Source organism: Meriones unguiculatus, chromosome 10 (assembly GCF_030254825.1).
Source record: "Meriones unguiculatus strain TT.TT164.6M chromosome 10, Bangor_MerUng_6.1, whole genome shotgun sequence".
Classification (NCBI taxonomy): domain Eukaryota; kingdom Metazoa; phylum Chordata; class Mammalia; order Rodentia; family Muridae; genus Meriones; species Meriones unguiculatus.
Genome location: NC_083358.1, coordinates 67,671,191 through 67,698,291, shown reverse-complemented (window position 1 = coordinate 67,698,291; position 27,101 = coordinate 67,671,191). Strand labels below are relative to the sequence as shown.

At 45.3% G+C, this 27,101-nt stretch overlaps 1 protein-coding gene and 1 pseudogene across 3 annotated transcripts in view; both read left to right on the top strand.

The window, feature by feature from the left end:
• The window catches only part of Tspan5 (tetraspanin 5), a 164,972-nt gene that overhangs the window by 69,687 nt on the left and 68,184 nt on the right, over positions 1 to 27,101 (top strand). The gene's annotated exons all lie outside the window — the stretch shown is intronic.
• LOC132656878 (translocon-associated protein subunit delta-like) lies at positions 1,337 to 26,293 on the top strand (annotated as a pseudogene).

Below are 27,101 nucleotides of genomic sequence, written 5' to 3'. Positions count from 1 at the left end.
TGAAAAATTATAAATTAAAAATATAAATTATAATTTATAATTATAATTTATAATTTAATTTATAAAAATATAAATTAAATAAATTAAAAATATAAATTAAAAAAAATACAATGAAAAAATAAGCCCCTGTACAGAACATGAAGGAACTTGTTTCTTGCTATTTTTTCCTATCCAGCACAATACATTTATGTAACATGTACAGTGTGTTGGTACTGTGACTAGTTGAGAAGATTGAAAGTGTCCAGGAGGATGTGTGTACACTCACTGCAGATACTGTGCTGTTGTAATAAGGCACCTAGCATGTACAGATTTTGATCAACTCCCAACTGATAATGAGAGATGACCAGATATAAATGTATATTTTATATATTTGTCATATATAAATAAATACATGATTATATGTGTGGCTACGTATGGCTAAGAATATAGAAGGCTAGAGTTAACCTCTCAGTGGAAAGCATTTCTATCAATCCCTAACATAAAACTCTATAAGGGATGTGAGAATAGATAATGCATATGTGTGTGTATATATTGTATGTGTGTGTGTGTGTGTGTATATATGTATATATATATATGCACATACTCATCACGTAGGGATATGAGTATAGAGCCTATTGCACAACGGGAACTGATTAAATCCTTGTTATTCCGGGTCGTTTGCTGTTTTATTGTGTTTAGTAAATTAGGTTAATTCGTAAGATTATAAAAAGTTTTTTTTTTAACTTTAAAAAGGGACCCAAGGTCACCTTCCTATAGCAAAATAAATGATCCTACTAAGGGAAGTCAGAGGGCCTTGTAAAGCAGATACTTCATAATACATATGTAATATAATAAATTGGGAGCCATCTTTAGCACAATCGCCATAATAAGTTAGTAAGAGGACGTTGAAGGCGGACCCGTGATAACCTTCTATGTGGGCTGGGCGGGGGGTGCCACTGAAGTATGTGTTAAGCCAGTACAGTCTACCAGGGGCCAAGGGTCTGAGGAGCACAGCTAAAGTATGTCTTTTGCAATGACAGCAGAGAAATTATACCAAGACAAGCACTGAATGAGGGTAAGGGGGAAGGGGATAGGCTAGACAGAGCTCCCCAATCCACTGGGCTTTTCACTGTTTGTCTGCATTTTAAAAATCCCCACCATGCAGTGCTCTCAACTGTATTTTCCCTGCTGTCTCTCTATCCAGTGATCGAGGGAGATTCTGCTCTATCAAGAATTGACAGTTTTTTGGCAGTCCTACTGTGAGCTTTGTCATTGGTACCCTTGGACCTTACTCTTGGAAAGGGCAATTGGACATGAGGTAACCATGTCCTGGAATTGTCTTAAAAGGTCAGTGAATAGAGAGTTCAGTTCACATGCGTTTGGGAATTTAGTGTCAGGATGAAGCTGAGTGAATGTGTGGTCTTGGCATGGGTAGTGCCCTAGGGTTTGAGTTGCGGCCAGAGCACTAGCTGTTTGCCTTGCCATGCTCTGTCACAGACCTGGTGGACGCCTCCGTCTTATCATTGGGAGCATCTCATGCTGAGATCGGATTTTCTAGGCCTCTCAGCATCTCCTTGTCACCACCTTAATGATGGAAGGACATAAAGCTAAGATACATTGACGCCTACTTGAAAAATAGCCATTTCTGTGGATTTAAAACTTAAAAGAGATGGGCTGGAGAGACGGTTCAGTGGTTAAGTGTGCTCACTGTTCTTGCAGAGGACTGGGATTGAGTCGTAGCACCCACGTGGTGGTCCACAACTCCCTGTAACTCCAGGTTCAGAGTATCCAACACCCTCTTCCAACATCTACATGAAGTACAGATATACTCTAGGACACACACACACACACACACAATCAATCAATCTTCTGACATCTGCATGTAGTATACAGATATACTCTAGGAGACACACACATTCAAATACATACATACATAAAATAATTCTTCTGACACCTACATGTAACACAGATATACTCTACGACACAATAAGTAAGTAAGTAAGTAAGTAAAATAAATAAATAGGCTTAGTGCTTGCTGTTCAAACATGAGGACCCAAGTTGGATTCCTCAAGAACCCACAGAAGGCATGAAATGGCAGTGTGCCTCTTTCATCCCATCATTCCTACAGGGAGGTGGGACGCAGAGACAGAGAATCCCCAGAAGTGCTCAGGCCAGCTGACCCGGCCTATGCAGGTCACCATGAGAAGGTCACCAGGAGGGATTTACCATGAGAACCCGGAGATGGAGCAGGAGCAGCCAGGGCGAGACTAAGATGGCAGGTGATGGAGCACATGTCTGGGAAGTAGTTCAGGCCAGCAGAGATGGGTTAGGAGAGATGAGTATCTGCCCAGCTGTAGTGCTTGAAGCTTATTAATAAATAAATAGGTCTCCGAGTCATTATTTGGGAGCGGGTGCTAGGAAAGCCCTTACTTTTAATTTTACAGTTGCTTTTGCTAGGTGTTTTGTCACAGCAAAAAAAAATGAAGCAAATACACCTCCCTAAGGCTTCTCTGTATTTTCTTCTTTTTGCCATGTTCCCACTGCCACTGCTTTGCTGTACGCCGTTGATCAGCCGTTGATCACCATACATCTGTGACCACTGAGCTAGCTTCCCAACTGCCCTGTCCTCCTGTAGCCTCTCCCATGAAGACATCCTATAGCAGTAAATGTCCTTAGTGCCCCATGCCCCTCAGCCCCATAAACCCCAACCATAAAAAGAGCTGGTTTCTCCATCCTGATAACCCACTCAGGAAGTGGCTACGGGCCTCTCCCTGTAAGAAGTGGCTTCATAAAACCAGATCACAGCCCACTGACTCAAGCCAGCCTCAAGCTGTTTCTAGTCCCCTTGTGTGGCCTGGGAGTTTTGGCGTGGGAACAGCCAGTACGCATTCTCCTCCTGTTAGCCAGGCCCTCGTGGAGAGTCAGATCCTAGTCAGATGCTTTGTTGGCCCATGTGGAATAAAAACAGAGAAGTCCATGGCATCGGGGTACGTCCACTGTGTCTCCATCATGATCAGGAGGTCTCTAGTCTGGCACTGAGTAAGATGGCTTTGTCTGCTGAGCCTTTGTCCACTGTGGGTGCGGATATTGCCCGTGACCCTTTGTCTATGAAGGCTAGTCTGAGCATGAGGCCATTGCTGTTCTCTTTGAATATTTGCTTTACATATGCACTTTCAAGTCAGGCTACACCCCTTCCAATTGGCATTCTGACTCGTCGTAGGCTTTGAACTTTTAACTTTATGGGCCTTGGAGTGAGCGCATGTGCGTTTGCCTGTGTGTGTGTGTGCGTGCGTGTGTGTGTGTGTGTGTGTGTGTGTGCGTGTGCGTGCGCGCGTGAGCGTGCACGCGTGTTTTGAGGGGGGTGGTTGCACATCTGGTTCTTTGGTTCTTAAAGTTCAACTCTGGAGAGCGGAATTATTTTCCTCATTTGAAAACCCCACTGTGCCCCTGCTGCATCTTCTTTCTCTAAAAGCCTTTTAAGGCCAGATTCTTGGAGATGGCGCTCTGCTTTTCTTTGCTTGGTTCCTCAGCCGGTCAGAGCCAGCCAGCCTGTTTTTCTGCTCTTCTCCATTTAAATGAGGGTGCTGGGTCATGGTCCCACCTTAATTCACCATGTGTCCTTGCCGAAGTGTCCTGAGCTCTAAAAGCCCATCAGGACACCCATCAAGGGCGTTACTGCTCTTTCCTTATCCCCATCACAGCTTCATCTCCCAAGCAGTTTGCATGCACTTTGACTTAGTCCTCTCAGAAAAGGATGTTTCTGGTCATAAAATTGCAATCTGAGGTGTTGCGGGCTTTCGGGTTAGGGGTCTTAAGTCCATAAAATCTAGGCAAACATTCTGAGGTCCAGAAGAATTCCCAAGTCCAAACCACAGTTGGTCTTAAACACTTCATCCTTATGCAGTGTTGTTAGGCTTTACAGGTGAGGAAGGTGAAGCCTTAGGGCTGGTTAGAGTTGCCCGGGTCTCCTCCTCCTCTACTCTGATTTTCCAGTGCTTCCTAGCGCACTTAGCTGGACTGTGATTGACCTCTCTCTGTCTCCCTGGGGTGAGCCAGCTTGTTTCTGCATCTCTGTCTCTCTGCCCCAGGCAGTGCCTTCTCATCCCCACCCCCACCTGTTTTTTTGCATGTCATCTCTGACTCCAGAGGTACTCTAGAAGCAGACCCATCTGTTATGACCCAAGAACCGTGCTGTGCTGCCTGGCACAAGTTGGCTAAACTCTCTGTCTCACTTGGAAACAGGCGTCGTGAGCTTTCAGGATGGTTCTGTAAAAGGTTGCTTTGTAAACAGATGCCTGTCCCCCACCTTTCCCAACAGCTGACACTCATACTAAGTCCTGTGGTAGCAAGATACATAGTCAGGTGTTCCTACCAGCATGTGTTCTGAGGAATGTGTAGTTAAGTGATTTCAGTGTTGTTTGAACACACTGTACTTACGTAAAACAAGATGGCCGCACTATCGCTAGACAGCGGAGTCCTCGAGACCACTATTTCACAGTTGACCAGCCGACAGAAACATTATTATGTAATACACGACTCTGCTTTTATATTGTGATGTGGCGGGGGTGAGCATGCCCAGTTTTGCCAGAACATTTTCTCCTCTTCTCTGAGTACCTTTGCTATACACAATGCTGATTTGTGCTGTTTGATTGATGGCAGAGGCCACCCACAGTGGCCTGAGTGGCACTAAGCTGCTTGAGGACCAAGAGTTCCCTTCGTGACTTTTTAAAATTAGCACACAAAGTAAAGGATTCTTTATGGAATTTTCATACAAAGTTAGTTTTGGTTGTCTCCCCTTCCCCTCCCTCCTTTTCTCCATTTCCCTGTCACCCTTTAGTATCATGTGTTCTATTCCCCTCCTCCACTTCTTCTCTTAAAGTCTTTTTTCCTTACTCCTGGGCCCCTTTCTAGTTTCCTGGCCTCTATCCACACACACATACTCCCTCTCTCTCTTTCACACACACCACACACACACACACACACACACACACACACACACACACACACATCCAAAGCTGGGATCTGCATATGAGAACATGTTTCTGTTTGTTTGTCTTTCTGAGCCCGTGTTACAGCATTTAATATAATAATTTCCAGGTCTACCCATTTACTCTTTCACATTCATTATTTCTTTTTCTTTGGGACTGCATAAAATTCCGTTGTTTGCATGTACCGTGTTTTCATTTCCCATTCATTGGTTGATGGACATCTAGGAAGAGGAGGTTTTGCTCCTTTCTCTTGCACCCTCTCGAGTGGAGCTCAGCTGGTTCCTCTTGTTGGGCTTTTGGGGTGGTAGTGGAGAGACTCTGGAGGGGTGGACTTCTGAATCACTTGCTAGCCACTCCTTTACAGAGGTCTGTCAGGGAGCTCCTGGGACAACCTTGTTTCTGCCCCAGCCAGGTCCCGAGATTGGTGCGGGCTGCAGACAGCTGTTTCCACAGCAGTTCTCTGTAGCATTTGCTGCCTCTGCTGGAAGCCAAGGCTTGCTTATAGGTCTGGAGGGAATGCATTCCTTGGGTTTGACTCTCCCATCCAGTGCACTCTGCCTCTGAGTGAGGCCATGCCTTCCACAGGTCCCTGAGACCAGCATCTCAGTTTGAGTCATCGTTGCTGCCGGACTGGTAGCAAGAGAATTCTAGCCTTTGCGAGGAAGACGCAGTGCACGCTAGCCCCCCCCCCCCCCGCCTGCTTCCCAGCAGCTGGGCTTCCCCCGTAAAAGCCTCTACCATCCTCAGCTCCCGGGAGAAAACAAGCCTGCTGCTTGTGGCACCAGAGCACCAATTTGTCACCCTCTTCACTGGCTCCGGCCCTCACCTCCTCCTCTATGGTATCTTTCTTTTACGGGGCGCTGCAGCTGGGCTCCAGCCTGACATTGAAACCGCATGCTCTGGCCTTCGCCCGGCTCTGTCCTTGGGGCTGTGGCTTGCATCCCTACTGCTGCCTCCCTCCCATGCCAAGGTCTGTTCGCTGAGCATGTTGTTCTCCTGTGGGGTTTGTTCTGGATGATCCCCACTCCTCCTTCACTGCCATTCCCAGCAGCTTTCGAAAACTGCGGGGCCCGCTTTGCAGGGAACACTGTTCTGCTCCAGGTCTGTGAATTGTGTGCTGCTCCTGACCCTAGAAAGCATTCAGGATTCCACGCATGGATCCCAGGAACCAGAGTTAGGCTGACACTTCACCCCTTTTTTTTTTTTTAATTGCATTTATCTGTAGGGTAGCTGCCATGGCAAGGTTGTGGAGGTTAAAGGACAACTTGCTGGAGACAGTTTTCCCCTTTTATTTTATATGGATGCAGGGGTTTGAACTTGCTTCCATCGGGTTTGTCAGTGAATGCCTTTACCCACCGAGCCAGCCCCCTGGACCTCCCCACTTCCCCAGAGCAGACCCAGCCTCTTCCTCTCCATCTTTTCCATTTGACCCCCGTTCTGCCATGCCACTCTTTCAAACTCACACTGAAGCGCTGTCTCTCCCCTCACTTGCTTTCTTTCCTGGGCTATAATGAATTGCAAAGTGAGTTCCTGGAAAGCCTTGGGTGTGGGGCTCATGCAGGTGAGCGTTTGGGGATCAGGCTGCTGCCTGGCAGCATTATCTTCTGTATGCCCGGGGCACACGGACAAGCATGTTCCCTGTGCCAACAGAGAAATGAACGTGACGGTCCAGTCTGAGAGCTTTTGGGGGCTTTCTTAGCTGGGACCTGTTGCAAGTGTCATTTTTCACGTAGCTGCTGGGGAACTTGACCGCATGTGATAAAAGGTACAGCTCTGGAGAGAAGCACAGGGAATTCCCACTTTAAAGCACAGTGGACTTAAGAGGGAGGGAGCAGCAGAATGAGAGTGGGTGGTGTCCCAGCAGCTACAGGCTCTTGATCGTGGTTCTCTGAGGACTAAGTGAGTTTGAGATCTACATAGAGTTGCCAAGACAGCAAACAGGGTTTCACTCTGCAGTCCAGGCTGACCTTCAATTCATGACTCTCCTGCCTCAGCCTCCTGTGCGTTGGGATTATAGGCCTGTGTCACCGCATGTAGCCGCAAATCTTCATAGACACTCTTCCCCGAAAGGTGCTGAAAAGTTGCTCAAAATGTTGTGTATAAAATCCCAACAGCAAGAGAGCTGAAGCACCAGGAGCCACGTTGGGCAATGATCAGCTAAGTGTGGTTTCAAGAGTCCTGCTAAAACACTCAACGGCTATCCATGAAGCATGTGAGTGTATTTTAAATTTTAGCCGGCACTTGGGAATTGGATGTGGCTGTGATTTTAATAAAATAAATTTCATCATGCCGGGAGAAAGGAAAGGCTGTCTCTAAAAGGAAAACGCCGTTTATCTCCTCATGCAAACGGTCCCCCTGCTCGCAACTGTCACAGAGGATATGATGAGCCATTCTGTGCAGGATGTGGCCGACATTCGTGAGAAGCAGCTTTGTAAGGTGGCAGGTAGTGAGCGGTGATTTATGTCCCATGAAGATCCATCAGCCATTGTCAGGCTTGCAGGGCAGCTGGCACTTAGCACGGCATTGTCTTCAGCGTGAGGACAGAAAGGCTTTAGGACTGAGGGGTGACGGTGTGGGGCACCTTCTCACTTTCCAGGGAAGGTGAGAGCATGGTGGGCTAGAGCTTTTGAGAGAAACTTTGTGTTGTGTTTAGTGTGGTGACAGTACAAGTTAAAGAGCCTTACCCTGTTAGAACACCCTTAGTTTTAGTGTCAGGACCGGAGCAAATGGCAAAACCACACTAAATGTAGATGCCTCATTAATAAACGTATGAGAGTTATTTACCCTCATTAAGGCTCTGGAAATGGGCGTGAGTGGCAGGTGGGGTCAGGAATGGGAGCGGGAATTGCTTATAAGACATGAGGACCCAGTGAGGTTGGCTCACCTCTGCTAGCTCCTGCTCTCACTTCATTCTCCTGAAGCTCTTTATTATTCCTAACTGGCAGAATATTAACATGCACATATTAATAAGCTGAAGAACAATGGCCAGAGTGGCTCCTCGATTTCAGAGTGGTAGAGGCACGTTGCCGTTATTTATGTGATCCTTGGAAATGATAGGTTTGTATGGGAAGAATTGTTAATTCTTCTTAAAGACTGTCTTTGGGGCAACAATTTGATAGAAATGACAGGACTTGCTTCATTGAAAAGCACTAAGGTATACTCCTCAACTCAAAGTGGCTGTTGCTACCTGCAGAGGCTATCAGCTAGATGGGGCCCCGATTGGTCCAAAACACTGTCATGGAACGAGGAAGGGTTGTGGCTCATAGGGCCCCACCCTTCCTTGAGGACTTGTAGGTAGTTAATGGTTGATGAGGGAGGAATATTTTCTTTAGTAGCATACCCACTGATAATGAACCCATACTCCAGTAAATAATCCTAATGAAACTCATGAGGGTCTCTCTCTCTCTCTCACACACACACAGCATGAAACTAGAAGGGCCGAAAAGATTAATGGGAGTAGGATAGGACAAGAAAGAGTGCTGGGTATATATGAGTATGTTCAAAATACATTATGAAAACGACACAATAAAACCCATTATCATATAGAAATAATATATGCTAATAAAACATCTTTAAAAAGCCTGGATTGTATGCACCCTTTAGATTTCTAATGCTCTGTAATGATCATAATGTTATTTGAAGGTATTCTCAGAGGGAAGGCAGTTCCTGTGGGGAAAATAAACTGATGATGCTGTCGCCCATTTCTTTGTGAAATGGTGACAGCCATCTCCCATTTGATCTTGTGCCATCAAACGCTGTTCTGTACCAAGAACTCCACTGGGTCTAGGCATCCTGGAGCTCACAGTTTTCTCACATTTTCTCACCTTCATCACTGATGACAAAATCGGCCACATTATCCTTTGCTTTGGGGACTGTTTTGTGTGCTGTACATCACTCAGTGATGTCACTGGCTTCAACTTGCTGCATGCCTCTAGCATCCCAGCCCCAGTCCTCATAGAGGGGAAAAAGCATTCTTTTTCCACCACATCAGGTGGCTTGTAATTCTTCATTTTCAAACCCCTGGTCCAATGTGGTGTGCCATGCCATAGCAACACACCAGTGTTCTGTCATTACGGGTGTTCAGTTGCTGCCTAGTGCAGTTTTAGAAAAGGCACTAGGAAATGCCCTGCATGGCTTTTAATTCTGTTCTTGCATATTTCAGAAGGCCTCAGGAGGGCAGGTAACTGTGTGCATATAAGTGTGAGTGTTTAGATGCCATCATTGTCAGGCAGGAGCATCCGACCCTTTGCCCTTAGCCTGCATGCGTTCCAACGTAGTGAGGAACACAGACCAGCACATTTGCAGAAGACAGTGTCACGTCGCAATGTGCAAAGCGGTTTGGATACCCATGGATGGGAAGTGGAACTCTGGCTCCTGCCGGGCAGAGGAACGCTGGGCTGCTTAGAGAGGAGGGAGCTTTGCTGTCAGTAAACTCTAGCTATGGCTGACCTCACAGACTCTGTTGAGACCATTTCAAAAAGTATTAAAGTTGTGGGTGTCTTAAGTTTTTATAGGTCGATTTGAAGTGAGACCTACACAAATATGGACTTGCTGTGTGTTCCTTCTCTTTGTCCCCTGCCTTCTCCCCTTTTCTCCTCCCCACCCAACTCTCTTTTCTGCTCTTTTGGCAAGCTTGTCACTCATTTGTAAATGATAGTGGTGAGTTAGAAGGAGCTACCACTCAAGATACGGTATGTTTGCTGGCCAGAAATGTGCCATAGTAACCGAACACAGTTACAGTGATCCCAGCAAGCTGGAGCCCCGGGAGTTGTTCAGTGCACAGCTTGTGTTTGGAGAGTTCTGTTCACATACGTAAGACCTTCTCTGGAGCATCATGACTCCATGTCTAACTACCTCTTGAGCACTTCCTGTTAGGTACCTCAACTGTAACACACTTGAATTGTGTTGTTTACTCTAGACCTGACTTCCCTGAGAATGAGTCATCTTAGACGCTCCTGTTATGTATTTACAAAAATGCCCACATGCATGTGTGTTTGGGCAGATGCACAGACATGCACACACTGAGGCCCCCCACATAGTTCTTAAGTCCTGTGATGGCCATTCTACCTTTAGTTTGTCCCGTTTCACTCCTTGTCCTTTCTTTCATGGGGGCCTAGACAGCGTCATACAAGCGCTGCCCGTTTCTATGCCTCTAACTTCTTCATCGTAGGTGTTTTTGAAAAAGAGGAGCTCTTGCTGGGCGTGGTGACACATGCCTTTAATCTCAGCACTCGGAAGGCAGGACAGCCAGGGCTCCACAGAGAAACCTTGTCTTGAATCCAGTCTATCCCCCCCCCCACGCCAACAAGATAAAAGAGGAGGAGGAGAGCTGTAGCTGGAGACACGGCACTGTGGGGAAGAGCATTTGCTGCTCTTCCAGGGGACCCACAGTCAGTTCTCAGCACCACATCAGGTGGCTTGTAACTCCTTCTGACTGTCTGCACTGGAACGGAAATCTCTTCCTGTCTTCATTGGCACCTGCTCACACAAGGCATACACATGCAGACACACACACACAAAACCGAAACATTTTGTAATAGGAAGAAAAAGGCACATCTAACCTCCTTGTTCCCCGATGGGCCATGTGACACCCTCTGCTGCCTTGTGGCCTTAGTGTCTCTCCAGCCTAATCTTATCCATTCTTCCTCTGTCTCTGTACATTCCAAGTCTGGTGAGCTCTGGATATGGTCTAGGCTGAAAGAATCAGTGGTGGACACAGCGAGTCCCTGTCCCTCGTGGAGCCACTTGCACTGGCTGGACTGTTTCAGCTCCCTGAACTCGAATGCTCGTCTCACTTTTGCCCCTGTCCACACAGTGTCTGCTAGAGCTTCCGGGCTGGGCTGGACCATGGTGTCCTGACCCTACAGAGTCAGTGTTCCATGTTTTCTGTCTTTGCAGCTTCTCATCTAGGTCTGCCCTCAGTGTGAGTCTGGCCTTCAGGCTGCCCTTTCAAAGAACCCAGAGTGCTACCCAATGGTGCTTTAATAAAGGGTCATGCATAAAGGCCTCACGGCAGTGGGAGAGACTTGAGATTGCTACACATCAAAGATTTCTCATTTTCTTCCTCTCCTACCAGGATTATAGACCCCCAAGACTTCACTTCTTGCGTCTAAGTGGCTTACTCCATTCTTAAAAAGAGCCCTGTCACCCAGCCAAGCTTTTCATACATGCATTTCTACGGTTGAGCACTGGCAGGCATTTATATAAAAACGGGAAAAAAAAATCAAAGACAGACCCTGTTTAGATGGGTTTTAGTTCAGACTGTTAGTGTGAATTGTCGTTAGTGTGAACTGGTTTTACCGGAAACAGACATTTAGTAGGGATGCCCTGTGGATAATGTGCAGATAGAGACAAAGGATCGGTAGTTAAGACTGCAAGATGGCCCACTTCTGTGTCCTCTAACTGTGGTGGCAGTGGCTCACCCTGGTGGCATGGCCCTGTATGTTGAACTTAGTGTCATTTGCACCGTGACAGTGAAACTGTGTTGGGCTGTCACTGTCACATGACTTTCAATAAGAAACCTTTACCAGGGGGAAATCTTGGAACTCTGTTTTTATAACCTACTCAGCCGTGACCTCAAACAGGCTCTGACTTTGGACTTCAGCAAGCTGTCAGCATAGCTTATGTTCATTCAGGTTGTAAATGCTAGTCCATTTGTCTTCTTTGAGACCATAGACTTAAACAAAAGAAAAAGTCCTTATCATGCACTCTTGCAGTGCCCTGCCCTTTCCTCGGGTTTCCATCGACAGATCTGTCTGCGTCTTACTACTTCAGCAGCATTACCAAGTGAACGCCAACTGTAACCTCATTTAGCCAGATGATGGAGCCGTGGCTTTTGGAAAGACCAGAGCCTCGTCTCAGGGGAGCCCGTCTTGTTTCTGTCTTGCCGCCTTGCCCAGTCGGTGGATAGATGTCGTCCATGCCAAAGCTGAGGCGTTAGCTGAGTTGGTCTTGTCATGTGGTTTAAATCCTGTCTTATCTGAGCTCCCTACCCCATGGCACTGTCATTCCGTAAGAGCTTCTGTGGCTCACGTTCTATCGCATAGTTTTATTTTACTCACCTGAGTAGAGCTTGATACAGGCAGACAAGAGTTGTTTGCTTGACTTTGAGCCTGGAATCATGTCTGGCACTCGTCTTCAAGGATTCTTGAACTCTGCAGTGGCAGATTTTATTTGTCATCTATGTGTCTGAAAATCCTTCCTGCCCGGCCCTTGTCATAGGTCACAGCCATCTGTTGGGTTTGGAGGGCAGACCCTTGCTGTCCTTAAATGCACATCCATTTCATTCAGTAATGTTTCTCCATGCTGCTTGTTTGTGGTGTGAAAAGAACTAGTTAATAGCATATGATGCCTCCTTGTAAGCAAATACATTACCCATTATAGGAAATTATAATAATGTAAGTGAAATGTTCTGTAGATCATGGAGGAAATTTTTGAGAAAATAAAATCTATTCTCTGTAGCCTTTGAAAAACTCCGCTTATGAGTAAGTCAGTCTCTTCATGGCTAATAATAGGTGCCCTTGCGAGAGCTGGGAGATATAGACACTTGTTAACAAATGCTAAGTTAACAGCTTGTCTTATTTGGGTGGATGGAACCCTAGTTGTTGAGGGGCAATAGGGCTCAATCTGAAAACCTACTTACGAGAAAGTGCTTCCACTCAGTAAAACTGCGACTTCTCCGTTAGGGCGTTGTGGGTAGAAACATGGCAAGAATTAGCTTAAGGAGAAAGCTTGCTTTGTGAAAAAGAGTTCAGTTGCATGTTGGTTGAAATTCCTCAGGGAAGTGACCTCTGGAGGTGGAAACACAGAACCACTCAATACATTTGGAGAGGTCCAGCTGCACCGGGGGAAGATGAAGTTTTGTTTGTTGGTTGTGGGCTGGGATGGTTGGCTGACTCAAATTTCTGCTTTCCACCGAGTGTAGAGACTTGGTTAACATGAGGAGAGTCTGTCTGCCTGTCTGTCTGGACTCTGTCTGAAGACATGGGCTGGCAGATGTGTTGGCTTGGTGTTTGCAAATACGAAAGAGCATCCGAATCTCCCTGTGTTGTAAAGCACATCCAGCTACTGCTCATCAAAGTGTTTCAGGCAAAACAAAAACAAAACAAAACAAAATAACCAGAGCCGAATGTTAGTAAGAGGGAGGAAAAAGCTGCTTTAAAACAGTGTTCAAGAAAATAGAGTGCATTCTTAATATTTTCACATACATAAAGGATTATAAACACTCTGGGACCTCCTAGTTGCTAATTTATTATCCCATGCCCACTCATTCATTGATCAATGAGTAAAAGAGCTAGATGAATAAGGCTGAATACCAGTTTTCCCCTCATAATAAAATTACGTCATTAGACTATTGTGTGTGGGCTTTTTGTTTGTTTGTTTTGTTTTGTTTTTCTGTAGTTCTGGTTGGAAGCTCAGGCCCAATACTTAGTAGACAGCATTACCACTGACACCACCCCTGGACAGTTAGCTGAAGTGTCCATCTTGAATATAGTCCTATCTAGCCACCTGTATATTTATTTATTTTAAGATTTGTTTATCTTATGTATGTGAACACTGTTTTCATGCACAGCAGAAGAGGGAATCAGATCACATTGCAGATGGTTGTGAGCCACCATGTGCTTGCTGGGAATTGAACTCAGGACCTCTAGAAGAACAGCCAGTGCTCTTAACCACTGAGCCATATCTCCAGCCCCCACTTGTATATTTAAAATTATTCTTCGAGATTTCCAGGTTTGGAAGGTTGGAAAGGGAGAGTCTGGTGGCTTAGCCTCATCCGTGACATTTTGTTGTGTATGTGGAAGGACATGTATGTGTGTGCATGCCTGCATGCCTGTCTGTGTGTGTGCATGCACATGTATATGCATGTCTGTGTGTATATGTGTGTATCTTCGTGGGTGTGGGTGTGCATGTCTGCATGCATGTCTGTGTATGTGATGCATGGATATACTCAGAAAACAGATCATGTAAGACAGAAAGAGACAGCCCCAGGTTAGGATTCTGCTGCTCCACTCTAATGGGGGAAATGGGTTATTTCTCTTTTCTTACTCTGTGTCATCCTCACTAAGGTGAGGGTGTTTGCAGGGCCTGCGTTATCCAGGTCCTAAGGAATCGGTTCACCTTCCTGTGCCCCCTGCTGCACAGGAAGAAATTAGCATTTTGAATGTGTTGCCTAGGTGTCAGCTGGAGAACTTGTGCTGCCTCTCAGTTGGACTGTGGCCCCTGCACAGCCAGGCGGACATGCCACACTGCTTGAAGCAGCTCTGTTTGGCTGAAGCTCTCCAGCATGTACAGGTGTTTGTGGATGTGGAAGACGAAGGGAGGAGCGAGGTGAGCAGAAAGGACTGTGGGAGCCCACACACCAGCTAGAGTGGGGAGTTGGTAGAAGGAAGGTCTTAGAGTGTTTTGAGCTCCTCATATGCTCACAGGGGCTCCCTGAAGCAGCCTGCCTGTGAAGGGCCAGCAGACTAAGCTCTCCGGTCAAGGTGGTGGGCACCGCTGGCTGCTCACGGCCGCTTCCCACTTCCTACTGCCGATCTCAGTTCTGAACTCTTAACCAGGAGACTGGGAGCTAGTGAAAATGTGAGATTTAGTTTCTAACTCCTAATTTCTAAAAATTACCTTCCCAGGTATAGGAAATTACTCACTTTCTAAAAAAGCTTCAGCATTGTCTAGCCTTACATTCCAGTAACATTTGAAATGCTTTTAAGCTTTATATTAACTGAAGGTTAGGATATTACCTAACTATGCATTGTAGAGAAATATTTTATTTTATTCTTCCCAGCGCTGGAGTTGAGCCTAGGGCCTTGTTGTGTATTGTAGGCAATTCTCTTTCAAAAGTGAGCTACAGCCCAGCCCATTTGTTCTTTTACATTTGGAATGGCTGTTCTTGAGGCACACATACCATTTATTTTTGTCAGCTTGCCTTCAACTGCTGTGGTTTAAAGTAAATGTCTGAATGATTGACAAAATGGCCCAAGCCCAAAAGATTCTAAGGGAGGGTTCTGTGCCCTCTACTGGGTCTTAGCCAACTGAGTGTTGATTAGATAAAATCCTCACTTCTTGGACTACATTAGGTGATTGACATATTCTACTATTATAAATGTAACTATCTAGGAGGACAGAAGACATCTTCCACTGTTATTTCTATAAAATCCAGTCACACTTTCTGCCCGCCGTGTATGTGTTACATCTGTGAGCATGCTTACTTGAGGGGTAAATAACGAGCTTGAGTGTTTAATGACAAAATGTCAACAATGAACACATTTAATGTTTTCTCCTGTGTGCATATTAGTGTGTGTGCATGTTTGCATGTACATGGGCACAGCTGTATGTGTGTAGGCAAATATTCCTCTACAGTCACATGCATATAGGGCCTTAAGATTGACATTGGTATCTGCCTCAGTTGCTTTCCATTGTCTTTACTGCGGTAGGGTCCCTCAGTTGAACCCAGAGTTTGCCAATATAGCTAGTCTTGCTGGCCAGCTTGTTTCCAGGGGCCCCTGTCTCTGGCATTACAGGTGAGTCACCATGCCCACCCAGCATTATATGGTGCTGAGGATTGGAGTTCGGCTCCTCTTGCTTGTGTACCAATCGCTTTAAGTACTGAGTTACCTCTCCAGCCCCAGACCGAACAAATTTGGGTAGAGAGCTTTTTATTTTCACCGTGACCCTGTTTGGATCTCTTTCCCTGCTCTGGTTGAGTTATCAGAAGTTACTAACTCCAGCCACAAGGAATCCATTGCTCTGTCATGGCCTCTGTGGATGCCAGGCAGACACATGGTATCTGGACATATGTGCAGAAGAAACACTATATACATTAAATAAATAATAAAGTTATTATTGTTTTTTAATAAAGATCAGTCTGGAGGCTGTTGCGGGTCCTCTGAGTTTGCTAAGACTTTTGATACTCATAGTTTCTGAAGGAAAATCCCCAGTGTACTGTAGCTCTTCCCTGCAAATTAAAGGCAGACCTCAGAGCACGTGGGTGCTGAGCAGTGAGAAACAATTTTATCTGAGAGTCTTTGAGTCTCTCATCCTTTTCACAGCTGTCCAGGTTTCAACCCTCACCTTCCATTTAGAACCTCGAATAACTCTGTTGAGAGTCCCCTGCTTCCTAAACATGTCATGGTGGCACCAAGCCTGATACTCTTACTATGGGGGTAGCAGCGAAGGTCGGCTTCTTCTAGGCCTTGCGAGCAGGGAGCCACATCCTGATTGTCCAGGCTGCAAAAACAGCTAAACTTACTAAAAAATTAATATCATGAAACTTAAGCTCTGCAGAGCCACCCTCCCTTCCAAATCAGCTCTGTGTTCAGAGAAGTACATGGAATACTGCGGCCTACCCTCTTCACTGTGCGTTTGCTCCTGAAATATCCCAAGGTGTTCACAGAGCTTGCTGAGATTGTGAGCATGAGGTTCGCTCTCTACATCCTAACACCCTCAGTCTTGTCTGACCTTACAGCTTTCCTTCCTGGGTCACCTGGTTAAGATCTCTTTTGTTTTAATTCAACACAGAGTAACCACTGTCTCAAAAACTTAAAACAAATTTTAAAGATGGACAGAAATACCAGAGATGGATTCTCTCTTGTCTGTGTGTGGAAACCAAAGCGTTAAACTCAGTCCCTTAGTGTTCTATAGCTGTGAATCACCACCACAGCCACAGTGCCTCTTAGAAAAGAAAACGTTTAACTGGGCAGGTTTATACTTCCAGAGAGTTAGTCCATCGTCATGGGAGGAAGCATGGTGGCAGGAGAAGCAGCTGCGGTTTTACATCTGGATCCACAGGCAGCAGGAAGAGAAAGACTCTGGGCTTGGAGATGGGCCCAAAGCCCACCTCCTAGTCCTTTCAAATAGTGCCACTCCCTGGTGTCCAAGTATGCAAATCCTTGAGCTTATGGGGGCCATTTTCATTCAGACCACCATTCTCAGTTATGTTTTTTAAAGTTAAACTTAACTTTTGGAAATTTTAGATTAACAACAACAACAAAAAAATTCAAAGATAGTACAAGAGTTTCCATTTACTCAGCATTCAACTTCCTGTTATTAAGACTTCATATGAAGGAGGCTGGAGAGATGGTACAGTGTTAAGAGCACAGGCTGCTCTTTCAGAGGACCTGGGTTCAGTTCCCAGTACCCACATGGCCACTCACAACTGTCTGTAATTCCTGTTCCTGGGTACCCAACATCTTCACACAAATATGCAAGTAGACAAAGCACCCACACAAATAAATAAATAAATAAATAAATAAGACCTCATGTCAATATGATTTTACAGTTTATGAGCTAGAATTGATGCAATATTATGAATTAAGGAAAAGAACATGCTCTCTTTGTATTACCTTAGTAGCCTTTTTTAATGCATGTGGCATTGCACATGACCCTCTGTCTTAGTTGTGGTTATCATTGCTGCACTGAAACTACTACACAACCAGAAGCAACATGGGGACAAAAGGATTAACTTATCCTGAGTCATAATTTTTTGAGGGAAGCCAAAGCAGGAACTTAAAAGTGGTCAGGAACCTGGAGACAGGAGTTGATGCAGAGGCCATGGAGGAGTGTTGCTTAATGTTGCTTGCTCCTGGTGCCTTGTGCAACATGCTTTATTATTATTATTATTATTATTATTATTATCATTATTATTAAATAGAACCTAGAACTACCAGCCCAAGGTGGTACCACTCACAATGGACTGTGCCTTTGCCCATCAATTACTAATCAAGAAAACAGCCTACCGCCTGGCATTATGGAGGCATTATTGAAGTTCTTTCCTCTCAGATGACTCTACCTTGTGTCAAGTTGACATAAAACTAGCCAGCATACCCCCTGTACCTCAGGGTTGTATCCCCAGGGAAAAGGTTGACCAGTTATCCCTTTCAGTTCCAAGTTACTATATTACACATCACCATGATTTCCTAGGCTCCTGTTGGTTTGCAGTTTCTTAGACTGTCCTTGACAGGCCTGAGGAATGCTGTTCAGTATTTGTAGAGTGCCCTCAATTAAAAGTTTCCTCATGTGTTTCTCATGAACATACTAGAGGAAGGATCCAGGAAAAGGCTGGGGAGGTGGCTCAGTGGGTAGAGTGCTTGCTGTGAGAGCATGAAGCCTGAGTTCAGATCCCCAGCACCCAGATAGAGCTGGATGCGTAATGAGTGTCTGTAATCTCAGCCCTCATCCAGTGAGATGGAGGGTCAAGAGGGTGAATCTGTGGAATATTGGGGCCAACCAGCATGGCATCTGCCGTACTGAACAGCAGGAGATGCCCACTTCAGGGTAGAAGGTGAAGTCTGACACTACAAATTTTCCTCTGATGTACAGGTTTGCATCATAACACACATACATACATGAACTTTCACTCCTTACCCCCCTAACTCCCCCACCCCCACCGCAAGCTGACTTTGGGTAGAGGGTCTAAATAAGTTAATTGGAATTCTGTTGTGTTTTAGGTATGTGGCTTAAAAAACAACTCTGATAGTAGAATGCTGTTCTATTCATTGTAATTACAAACTCACTGTGGTGGCCATTTTATTCTAACTGAAGGGTATAAACAGCAGCCTTTCAAACTGCAGCCATCCGGCCCTGAGCAGACCATGGAAGCCGAGTTTCTGCCAGGGTTTGTCTTAGTGTGCCAAACATGCCAGATGCTGCCCATGCCTGTTCTGGGTCAAGACCCAGTGCTGCTTGTGTGTTTTCTTCTGCTTCAGTAGGTCCCCTGGCATTTTCGTAGGCCACAGCACTGTTTGTCCTCAATATGTTTCTATGGGTATGTGTCCTGTTTAGAAAAATGCTTTTAGGAAAACATAACCATTTTAATATCTTTAAATATTGCAGGGACATAATTGTCAATGATGGTTTTTCACTTCCATTAATTGACTTCAAGTCATTCCCAGTAAGAGTCTATAATTAAGGATTTTTCCATATACTCAAAGTTTGAATCCCTTCATATTTAACGCCATGCACATAAAGCTGAAGTGTGGTTTGAGTGTGGTTTTACTTATCTGGTTCTTTGAAAATATTCTATATCACTGATAACAGATTTATTAACTAAAAATAATGTTTCGTTCACTTTTTGTTGAGCATATAGTCAGTGGGAATTGGCTATTTTGTCAAAGCGTAGAAGTCTACATATTTTGCCCGTTGGCTTCAGCAGAGAATTAGTAGTGATGTCAGGGCTTTGCCCTTTTGCAGTGTTTCACAGATGTGCCTCCAACCCCGCAGTCCGCTACTGAAAGGGAATAGTAGTTGTTCGTTCTTAGCCTAAAGAAGAAAAAGAGGTTAATAGAAGTCATTTTCCCAGTTTTAAGATTTTTCTCCTGTCGGTTTTCCTTAAATCCTTTAAGGGAATGAATGAATAAGTAACAAAAAATGTTAGCAGAAAAATTCAGAGACAGCAGACAATTTAATCACTCTATTATCTTTTTGTTGTTGTCTTTCAAGACAGGGTTTCTCTGTGTAGCCCTGGCTGTCTGGGAACTCACTCTGGTAGACGAGGTAGGCCTCAAACTCAGATCCACCTGCCCTTGCCTTCTGAGTACTGGGATTAAAGTCATGTGGCACCACTACACAGTATATATTATTTTCTTGAGAACGTAAGTTTAAACTGTGGGATTTTGGTTTTTGCCTTTTACATGTTTTTCATATACTGTCATTTATGCCAGAAAAAAAAAATCCTAGTTAATAGGAAGAAACAAAAATGTCACAGTGTTCATTGCTCTTCCTCCATGTTGGCTTCACATCCAGGCGATTCATGCTCTGAGGTTGAAAGCCATTGTGGATGAATGGGAGACAGCGAGTAGCCTCCTGAGCTTCCTGAGACAGGAAGTCCACCAGCTATGAAATTGTCATCTGTACATCCTTCTGCAGGAAGGATGGAGTTCACTTTCCCACCCACAACACTGGCATGCAATCCCCCCGCATCTCAGGCCAACACGACGCAAGAACAATGAGGTCCCAGAGCATTCCCAGCAAGGCCCGTGTTTGTGCGTGCTGTGTACACGACTTGCCTGGGGCTGACCGTAGATGGTAGTGCGCATGCCAGAGTAACTTACCAGCCTTATTGTATGGGATGAATCAATAGCATTTCTGTTTATGAAAGAATTAATTAATTAACAGCGCCCCCAACCCTGTGGTTGATCTTTTCTATTTAAAATGCAGGACCAGATTTCCAAGTTATTTTGTTAGGTTTTTGCTTTGTGCTTTGTGTTTGTTTTGACAAGGGTCTTACTCCATTGCCTTCCAACCTCAGTTCCTACTGAGCATGGCTTAATTTATTCTTTCGCCCTCAGCGTCACGCTTTTGGAAGTGGGGTAATGAAATATGTGATAGCCATCTGAAAATTGGCATTTTGTATCAGTTCAAGCTATTTTAAAACTCTGTTTACTTATTTGTTTTTATATTTGCCTTTTAGCAAAATACCTGAACTTGTGGTGGTGAGGAGCCGATCCCCTGTAGCCATTTAACCTTTTTTGTGTTTTTAAATTCTTCTGCAGTTTCAGCTTCCTCTTCTCCTTCCAGTCCTTTCCCTTCCCATCTTCCCCAGGCCCACTCCTCCTGCTGCAGGCCTGCCAGGGATATCAAACATGGCAAGTTACAATAAGACTAGACCACCACTTCCTAGACACAGGCACAGTTTGGGGAAGCACACCTGAAGCGGACTCCGTTTTCTTGAAGCATATACAGCCTAGTGAAGGACTCATTTGAAAAACAATCGCACACACAATCCAAAGGGATTATTTCATAAAGTGGCAAGTCTAATAGAGGGGAATTAGGTAGCATAAGTAGCCAGAGAAGGCTTCTCTGAGGCACTATCTGAAACGAACCTTGATGAGTAAGAACAGCCCGTTCTTCCAACAGAAGGTGACAGCCACCCAGTGAGAAGGGTGAGGGGGAAGGAATGACCTTTTGACTACAGAGAGTGGTAAGGTGTGAAACTGTACATGCAGTAGGTAGGGTAGAGGTATGGGCCCATGTGTGGTCGCCTGAGAAAAGGGCACAAGTGACGTGTTTTTCCACACTGAAAATACCCACGTAGCCAAAACCTAGCTCAGGAGGCAGGGTTAGGGTTAGGGTTAGGGTTAGGGTCTCTGCTACTGTGGGGGTCTTGCTGGATGCTTCCATGGCTCCTGTTTTAGTCTCTCGTAGGTCAAGCCCACTAATGGTTCTGGGTCTTCATCTTCCCTCAGGGAAAGTTCTAGAGTTTGCAGTCTGTTTCTTACAGCCTCTAGGCTCTAAAATGTGGTGCAGCATACAGGACAGTTCCCCTGGACTTCTCCCCAGTGCACGCCTCAAGCCTAGGCCTGGGAAGCATTTGGCAAATGTCTATTTGTTCTCTAAGTGTTTTTATTTGTCACGTATTTTCTCCTGTTTAGAAAGCAAGACTTGCTCTGTCGGGAGTGCTTCCTCAGGTCTGTGTATCCATCCTTCAGGGCTAAGCCAAAACCTTTGCTTTGTTCCACTTCTACACATATTTAATGCTTATTTTGACACCGTTTATGTTTATCCTTTGCTAACAGAACACTTTAGGATGTGTTGTTCATTAAATACAGAATTTTGTATGAAAAGCCTATAGGCACCTAGCCGAATTTAAACTGTAAATAAACTGGAGGTTGCACAGTGATTTGGGGTAGCTTTATATTCAAGAGGAGACTTTTTAACGTAGTCCATAATGAATCATTTTCCATTAATGTTATCCCCACCCCTCAAAGGATCTCATGTAACTTAGGGTGTTCTCAAACTCCCTGTGTAGCTAAAGATGACCTTAAACCCTTAAATTTTTGTTTGTTTGTTTATGTGTGTGTGAAGATAAAATGCCACACACTCGACAGATCTGGCTATGAAGAAATTTATTTGGGGGAAGGAAAGGGGAAAGGAATTAGAGAAGAAAAAGAAGAGCATGGTGGGAGATCCCCCTCCCCCCAGAGAGAGAAGAGTCAGAGGAGAGGGGAAAGATACTGAAGCAGAGAGAGAGAGCTAGTGGGAGTGGCAGACGGGTTATATCTGGAGTACCTGGATAAGGTGATGACATAGGACTTTGTCAGGACCGGAAAGGCCCCTGAGGGTAGGCCAGTTGAATTGCCTGCACAACACAACAGTGTGTGTGTGTGTGTGTGTGTGTGTGTGCGCGCACGCACTACGGTATTTGTGTGGTAATCAGAGGACAGCTTGTGGGAGTCTGTTCTCTTCTTCTCAGAGATGAAACTCAGTTCATCAGGATTGGCACCGAACCATCTTGACATCCAGCCTTGAGCCTCAGGCCTGCTGCGTTCCCTCTTGAGTCCTGGGATGAGAAGTGTGTACCACCAATCTGATTCACAGTGCTGGGGGCCAAACCACAGGTTTTTATGCATGCTGGGAAAACTACTCCAGCTGAGCTGATTCCCCAGCCCTGTAGTGAACCCTGGCGATGATGGTTACGGACAGCGACGTCTACCATTGAGCAACAAAGGAAGGAGCGTGTGACCAGTCTGGTAGAGTGAGGGTGTGAAATGACAACTTTCCTATCAGCTGGCTCCTTGATGTTTCGCACTGTGATAAAGAGAGCACACCCTGGAGCTAAGTCATGGTGGGACTTTGGAATCAGGAAACTCACATTACAAATCGAATGAGTTTCAGATTAAAAAAAAAAAGAAAGTTACCAAAAAGTTAAATGCTGATCTTGGAACCAGACACCTTAAATCTTCTTAGGGAGTTAGGACAAGATGCTTCTTTTTATGAGAAGAAAATTTTACATTAGAAAATATCAAGCGTCACATGTACCTGGTGGTCTGTTTTGAGAAAACAAACAAACAAACAAACAAACAAAAAAACCTGTTGATTCCAAGCCCTTTTTCAGCATTTTCTTTGGAACACGGGGTTTGATGTGACCTTACTGAAGCTGCTGTCGCTCATTTCGGCCTTCTGAACTGTTCAGCAACTTGGTGACGAGTCTGAAAATGGGAAGATGGGTATTGTGCCATTGAGAGGTTCTTTCCATAAAAGCATGTGAATAATTCTTTATGGAGTGAGTCCATTCTTATGACATCTTAAAGAGAGAAGCTTATCATTATTTTCAATCTAGATCATTATCTTGTCTTTTATTTCTGAACGCTCATTTTCTCCCCATTATCTAGATACGTGTGGTTTAGACAAACCGTTTGGAAATGACCCCCTTGCTCCCACTTTCCTTTTTTTTTTCTAATTTTCTGAAATACTGCCACCTAGGGATAACCATTTTTAAGCTGTCTGACATTTAAGATGCATTTAAGTGTTTTGGCCTCAACTTTTAATTTTCCTGCTTCTTGGAGATTAAGGTTGGCGCTAAAATGCCATTTTATCGGTTCATCTTTTATTTAATTTACTCTAGTACATTTAGATGGAAAATTGGGTAATTTAATACTCACAGTGTTATCTAGGAGTAGATTTTACTTACTGTTGCATTTTAAGATGTTAGTTCGTGAAATACAGCCTTTAACTTGAATGGCTATTACGTGGGATGCTAAAAATGTGTACTATTAATTAAATGGACACCACTGCTTGTTAAGTGGCATGGGGTGCTTTGAGAATGGTAGCAGTGGATAGGTCATGCATCATCTTAAATCTGGCACTTACGTGGGAACTTTGCATGTGCCCTTGGAGAGGCCAGGAAGCTAGAGGACAGAGATAAGCACTGTTCTCAGTGCATTATTCTAGGAGATGGAGGTTACGTGGCGCGCGATTGGGTGCTGAGGCTGCTTACGTTTTGCGCTTCCTCATCTGCACCGATGTTCAGGGCAGCCTGCTCTCTTTTCCTCTCAGCAGAGAAGAGGTGATGGCAGCGATGGCAGCTTTCGGTGCCCTGGCACTACTCCTGCTGTCCGACCTATCTTGGTGTTCAGCAGAGGGCCTGCCTGGAACCCCAGATCACCCCTTCTTACTATACAAACTCAGATGCCATCATTTCTACAGAGACCCTCCTCATCATGGAGCTCTCACTGACCTGCCAGAACAGGGTCCAGAGCATGGCTCTTCATTTCAACGCTAGTGGAAAACAATTTCCTGTAAACCCAGGCCAGGATATGGGCTGATATCAGGTGTCCGTGGAGCATAAGGGTGCCCGCACGGGCATCTGTGAGGTCAGATTCTTCGATGAAGAGGCCTACAGCCTCCTAAGGAAGGCTCAGAGAAAGAACAAGGACCTTTCCATCGTCCCAGCCCTGTTGACAGTCAGTGTGGACCATCGGGGGACCTGGAATGGGCCTTGGGTCCCCCTGGAGGTGCTGGCTGCAGCAATTGGCAGCAATCTACTACCCAGCCTTCAGTGCAAAGAGCCACACACACCCAGGCTGGAGGGCAGCATGCTCCGCCCTCCGTTGCTTCTTTCAATAAACAGTTGCTTTTTGCCATGAAAAACAAACAACAAACAAGCTCATGTGTATGCAGTGGTCTGCCCGTGGCCCAGTGGTCCCTCCATTCCTTGGTGTTGCTTTCTCCTGATCGGTTTCCTTCTTAGCATGTTCTGGCATTTTGACAGTTTAACAACTCTAACAGGCAAGCTTAATACTCAACTAAGACTCACTGGGTTTCAGGAAAAGCTCAGTTGGCATGGAGGTAGGCATTTGATCCCTGGAACTCACGTGAAAAGCCAGGCATGGTGCTGCTGGCTTATATAAGTCTAGCTTACTTGGTGAGTCCCAGGCTAGGGAGAGGCTCTACCTCAAATAAACACTCTGGAAAGATGCCTCCTGAGAACTCCAGAGACCATCCTTTGCCCCTTACCTCCAAACACATGTGCGCTTCCCAACACGCAAACATTCATACATGCACACACACTTAAGTGCACACACAAGAACCTCAGGTTTGCACCTCATTGGCTTGGTACTCCCAAGCTGATCCCTGTGGCACGATAGGTAAAATGCTTTGATCACTGGGACTGGCTCATAGACCCGCCATCTCATGCTGCATCTCATGCTTCAGGAGACAGGAAAAAGGGAAACAGCCTCCAAGCACCCGCCAAGCCCCAGTGTCCAGTGAAAGGATCAGTAGGGAATGAAGTTTGACTCATTAAACTATTAGCTGGACCATTTAATTTAGCCTATGGTTGTGTGAGGGAATTCTCTTGTATATTTGGCATTATCCCATGCCAAATTTTAAATAATTTGGACTTTAAATATACATTTTTGTTTTTGTTTGCTTTTTGAGACAGGCTTTCCCTGTGAAGACATACCTGTCCTGGAACTCACTGTGTAAACCAGGTTAGCCTCAAACTCACAAAGATCTCTGCCTCCTGAGTGCTGGGCTTAAAGGCATGTGCCACCACCTCCTGGCTTCTACTTTAAAACACTTACCTGGTCATTTCTGACCAGGTAATTAAATAGGTAATGCTAACAACACTTCTTTGATCACTGGTAGTTTTTCATTTTTTTGTTTTTGTTTTTTTAATATCATCAAGAGAAAATAACTTCCTAAGGATTCTATCCTTTGCACTATCTAACAAACATCCGCAACCAAAACTGAAATGTGATACGGATTAAAACCAAGGTTCATTTGTGTTCTGAGGGCTTCGGAAAGGTGGGCTTCAGAAGGGTTTCCTCTAGAAATCCTAACAAGACTCTATCATATATCCGTACTTGTGAGTATGACAGAGAGGATTCTTGGGAGAAGATTTGTTAACTGTCATTATGTGTACAAAGAGGGATCCCCAACCCACAAGTGGTTTCCGGCTGTTGATGGGAAAATGCCTTTTGTAGATAGAGAGGAGGTGGCTCCTGGCTTCGGGAAGTTAACTCACAGGTGGGAGACGTGGTGTGAGGCCAGTTAGAAAGAACACAAAGGACTGTGAGCCTGCACATGTAGGCTATGTTGATGAATTTGGTTCATACAGGAGTAGAACATTATATATTATGGATGACCCTGTAATCAAATGGGCTTCCTCGGCCCTTCCAGTTTCACAGTTAATGGATAGAAATTCGCTGCCAGCTGATCTTGGCTCAGAGTTCTAAAGAAGGCTTGGGCCCACCTCTTGTCTTTTGAAAGAGAAAGGGACAGTGATAAAATGTGGCTTTAACTCTCGTAAGCAATTTATGACAGCTGTTTAATAAAAATTTCAGGAGCTTCCTTTCCCTCCGAGGAGGAGAGCCTGGGAACCATGGGGTCACCTAAGCGTAAGGTCAGGTGTGAAGGTCCTGCTTATCTCCACACCTCCCCAACCCCCTTCTTGGCTACACATGAACAGATGGAGGGACGGTGGGCCTGACACTTCTAACACCGCCCAGGCTGTTGCTCTGCTTATCCATGTTGACCCCTGCCAGCCCCGCCCTACTCCATAGGCACTCTGAACTCAAGCCTTCTTGGTGAGTTCCGACTTCAGCATCCCGGAGGTGTTTGTGGCGGCAGGGGGTGGGGGTGGGGTGGGGTGGTGAGACCCTGCTCTGGCGCAGTCTGACGCTCGTCCAGCTAATGTCCAGCCCATTCTGTCTCACTCTCACTCTCACCCTCCTGGCTCTTTGCAGTGCTGAGTGAAGCAGGGTCATGCAGTATCTTCATGAGCATCGGATACCGAGGGCTTGGAAGGACTCTTGGTTTACTTAAGGAAAAGGGTTCTCGGGGATGCTCAGGTGCATGCATTTAGAGGATTTTTCTTCTGGCAAACGGATTGCAGTGCCGGTCAGGTCTGAGGTTCCTCTGTCCTGGTGGTGCTGTTTGGCTTTGATACTGCTGCCTGGGAACCTTGGTTTAGGCAGTTTTACGGCCAACATTCCCAGCTTCCCCTTCTGCCTTTGTAGCCCTCAAATGGTTTCTGTGCAATGATCTATCATGAAATATGTCTTATAGCGTGACACCCAGTATGAACATAGATGTATGTATACTTTAAAACATTCTTGTAAGAAAAAAATATATGTGTATGTATGTATGTATATACTATATTCTGAAAATATATTTTCTGTAGTGTGGGGGAATATTTTTCTGGTTTCCACTCATTATACCAGTGCCATGACTGGCTCATGTTTGTTACCTGTAATGGGGAAAACTGCCCCCATCCCCCCCCCCCCCCCCGAGATGCCCTGTGCATAGTTTTTTAGGTCACCGTGGTAAAGGATAGCTTAGGCGCTGAGTTGCAGCAGGGCCAAGCTGCTGACCTGTCACTAGCAGCAGAATGTTTCATAGGAGTGGCATGGGGTG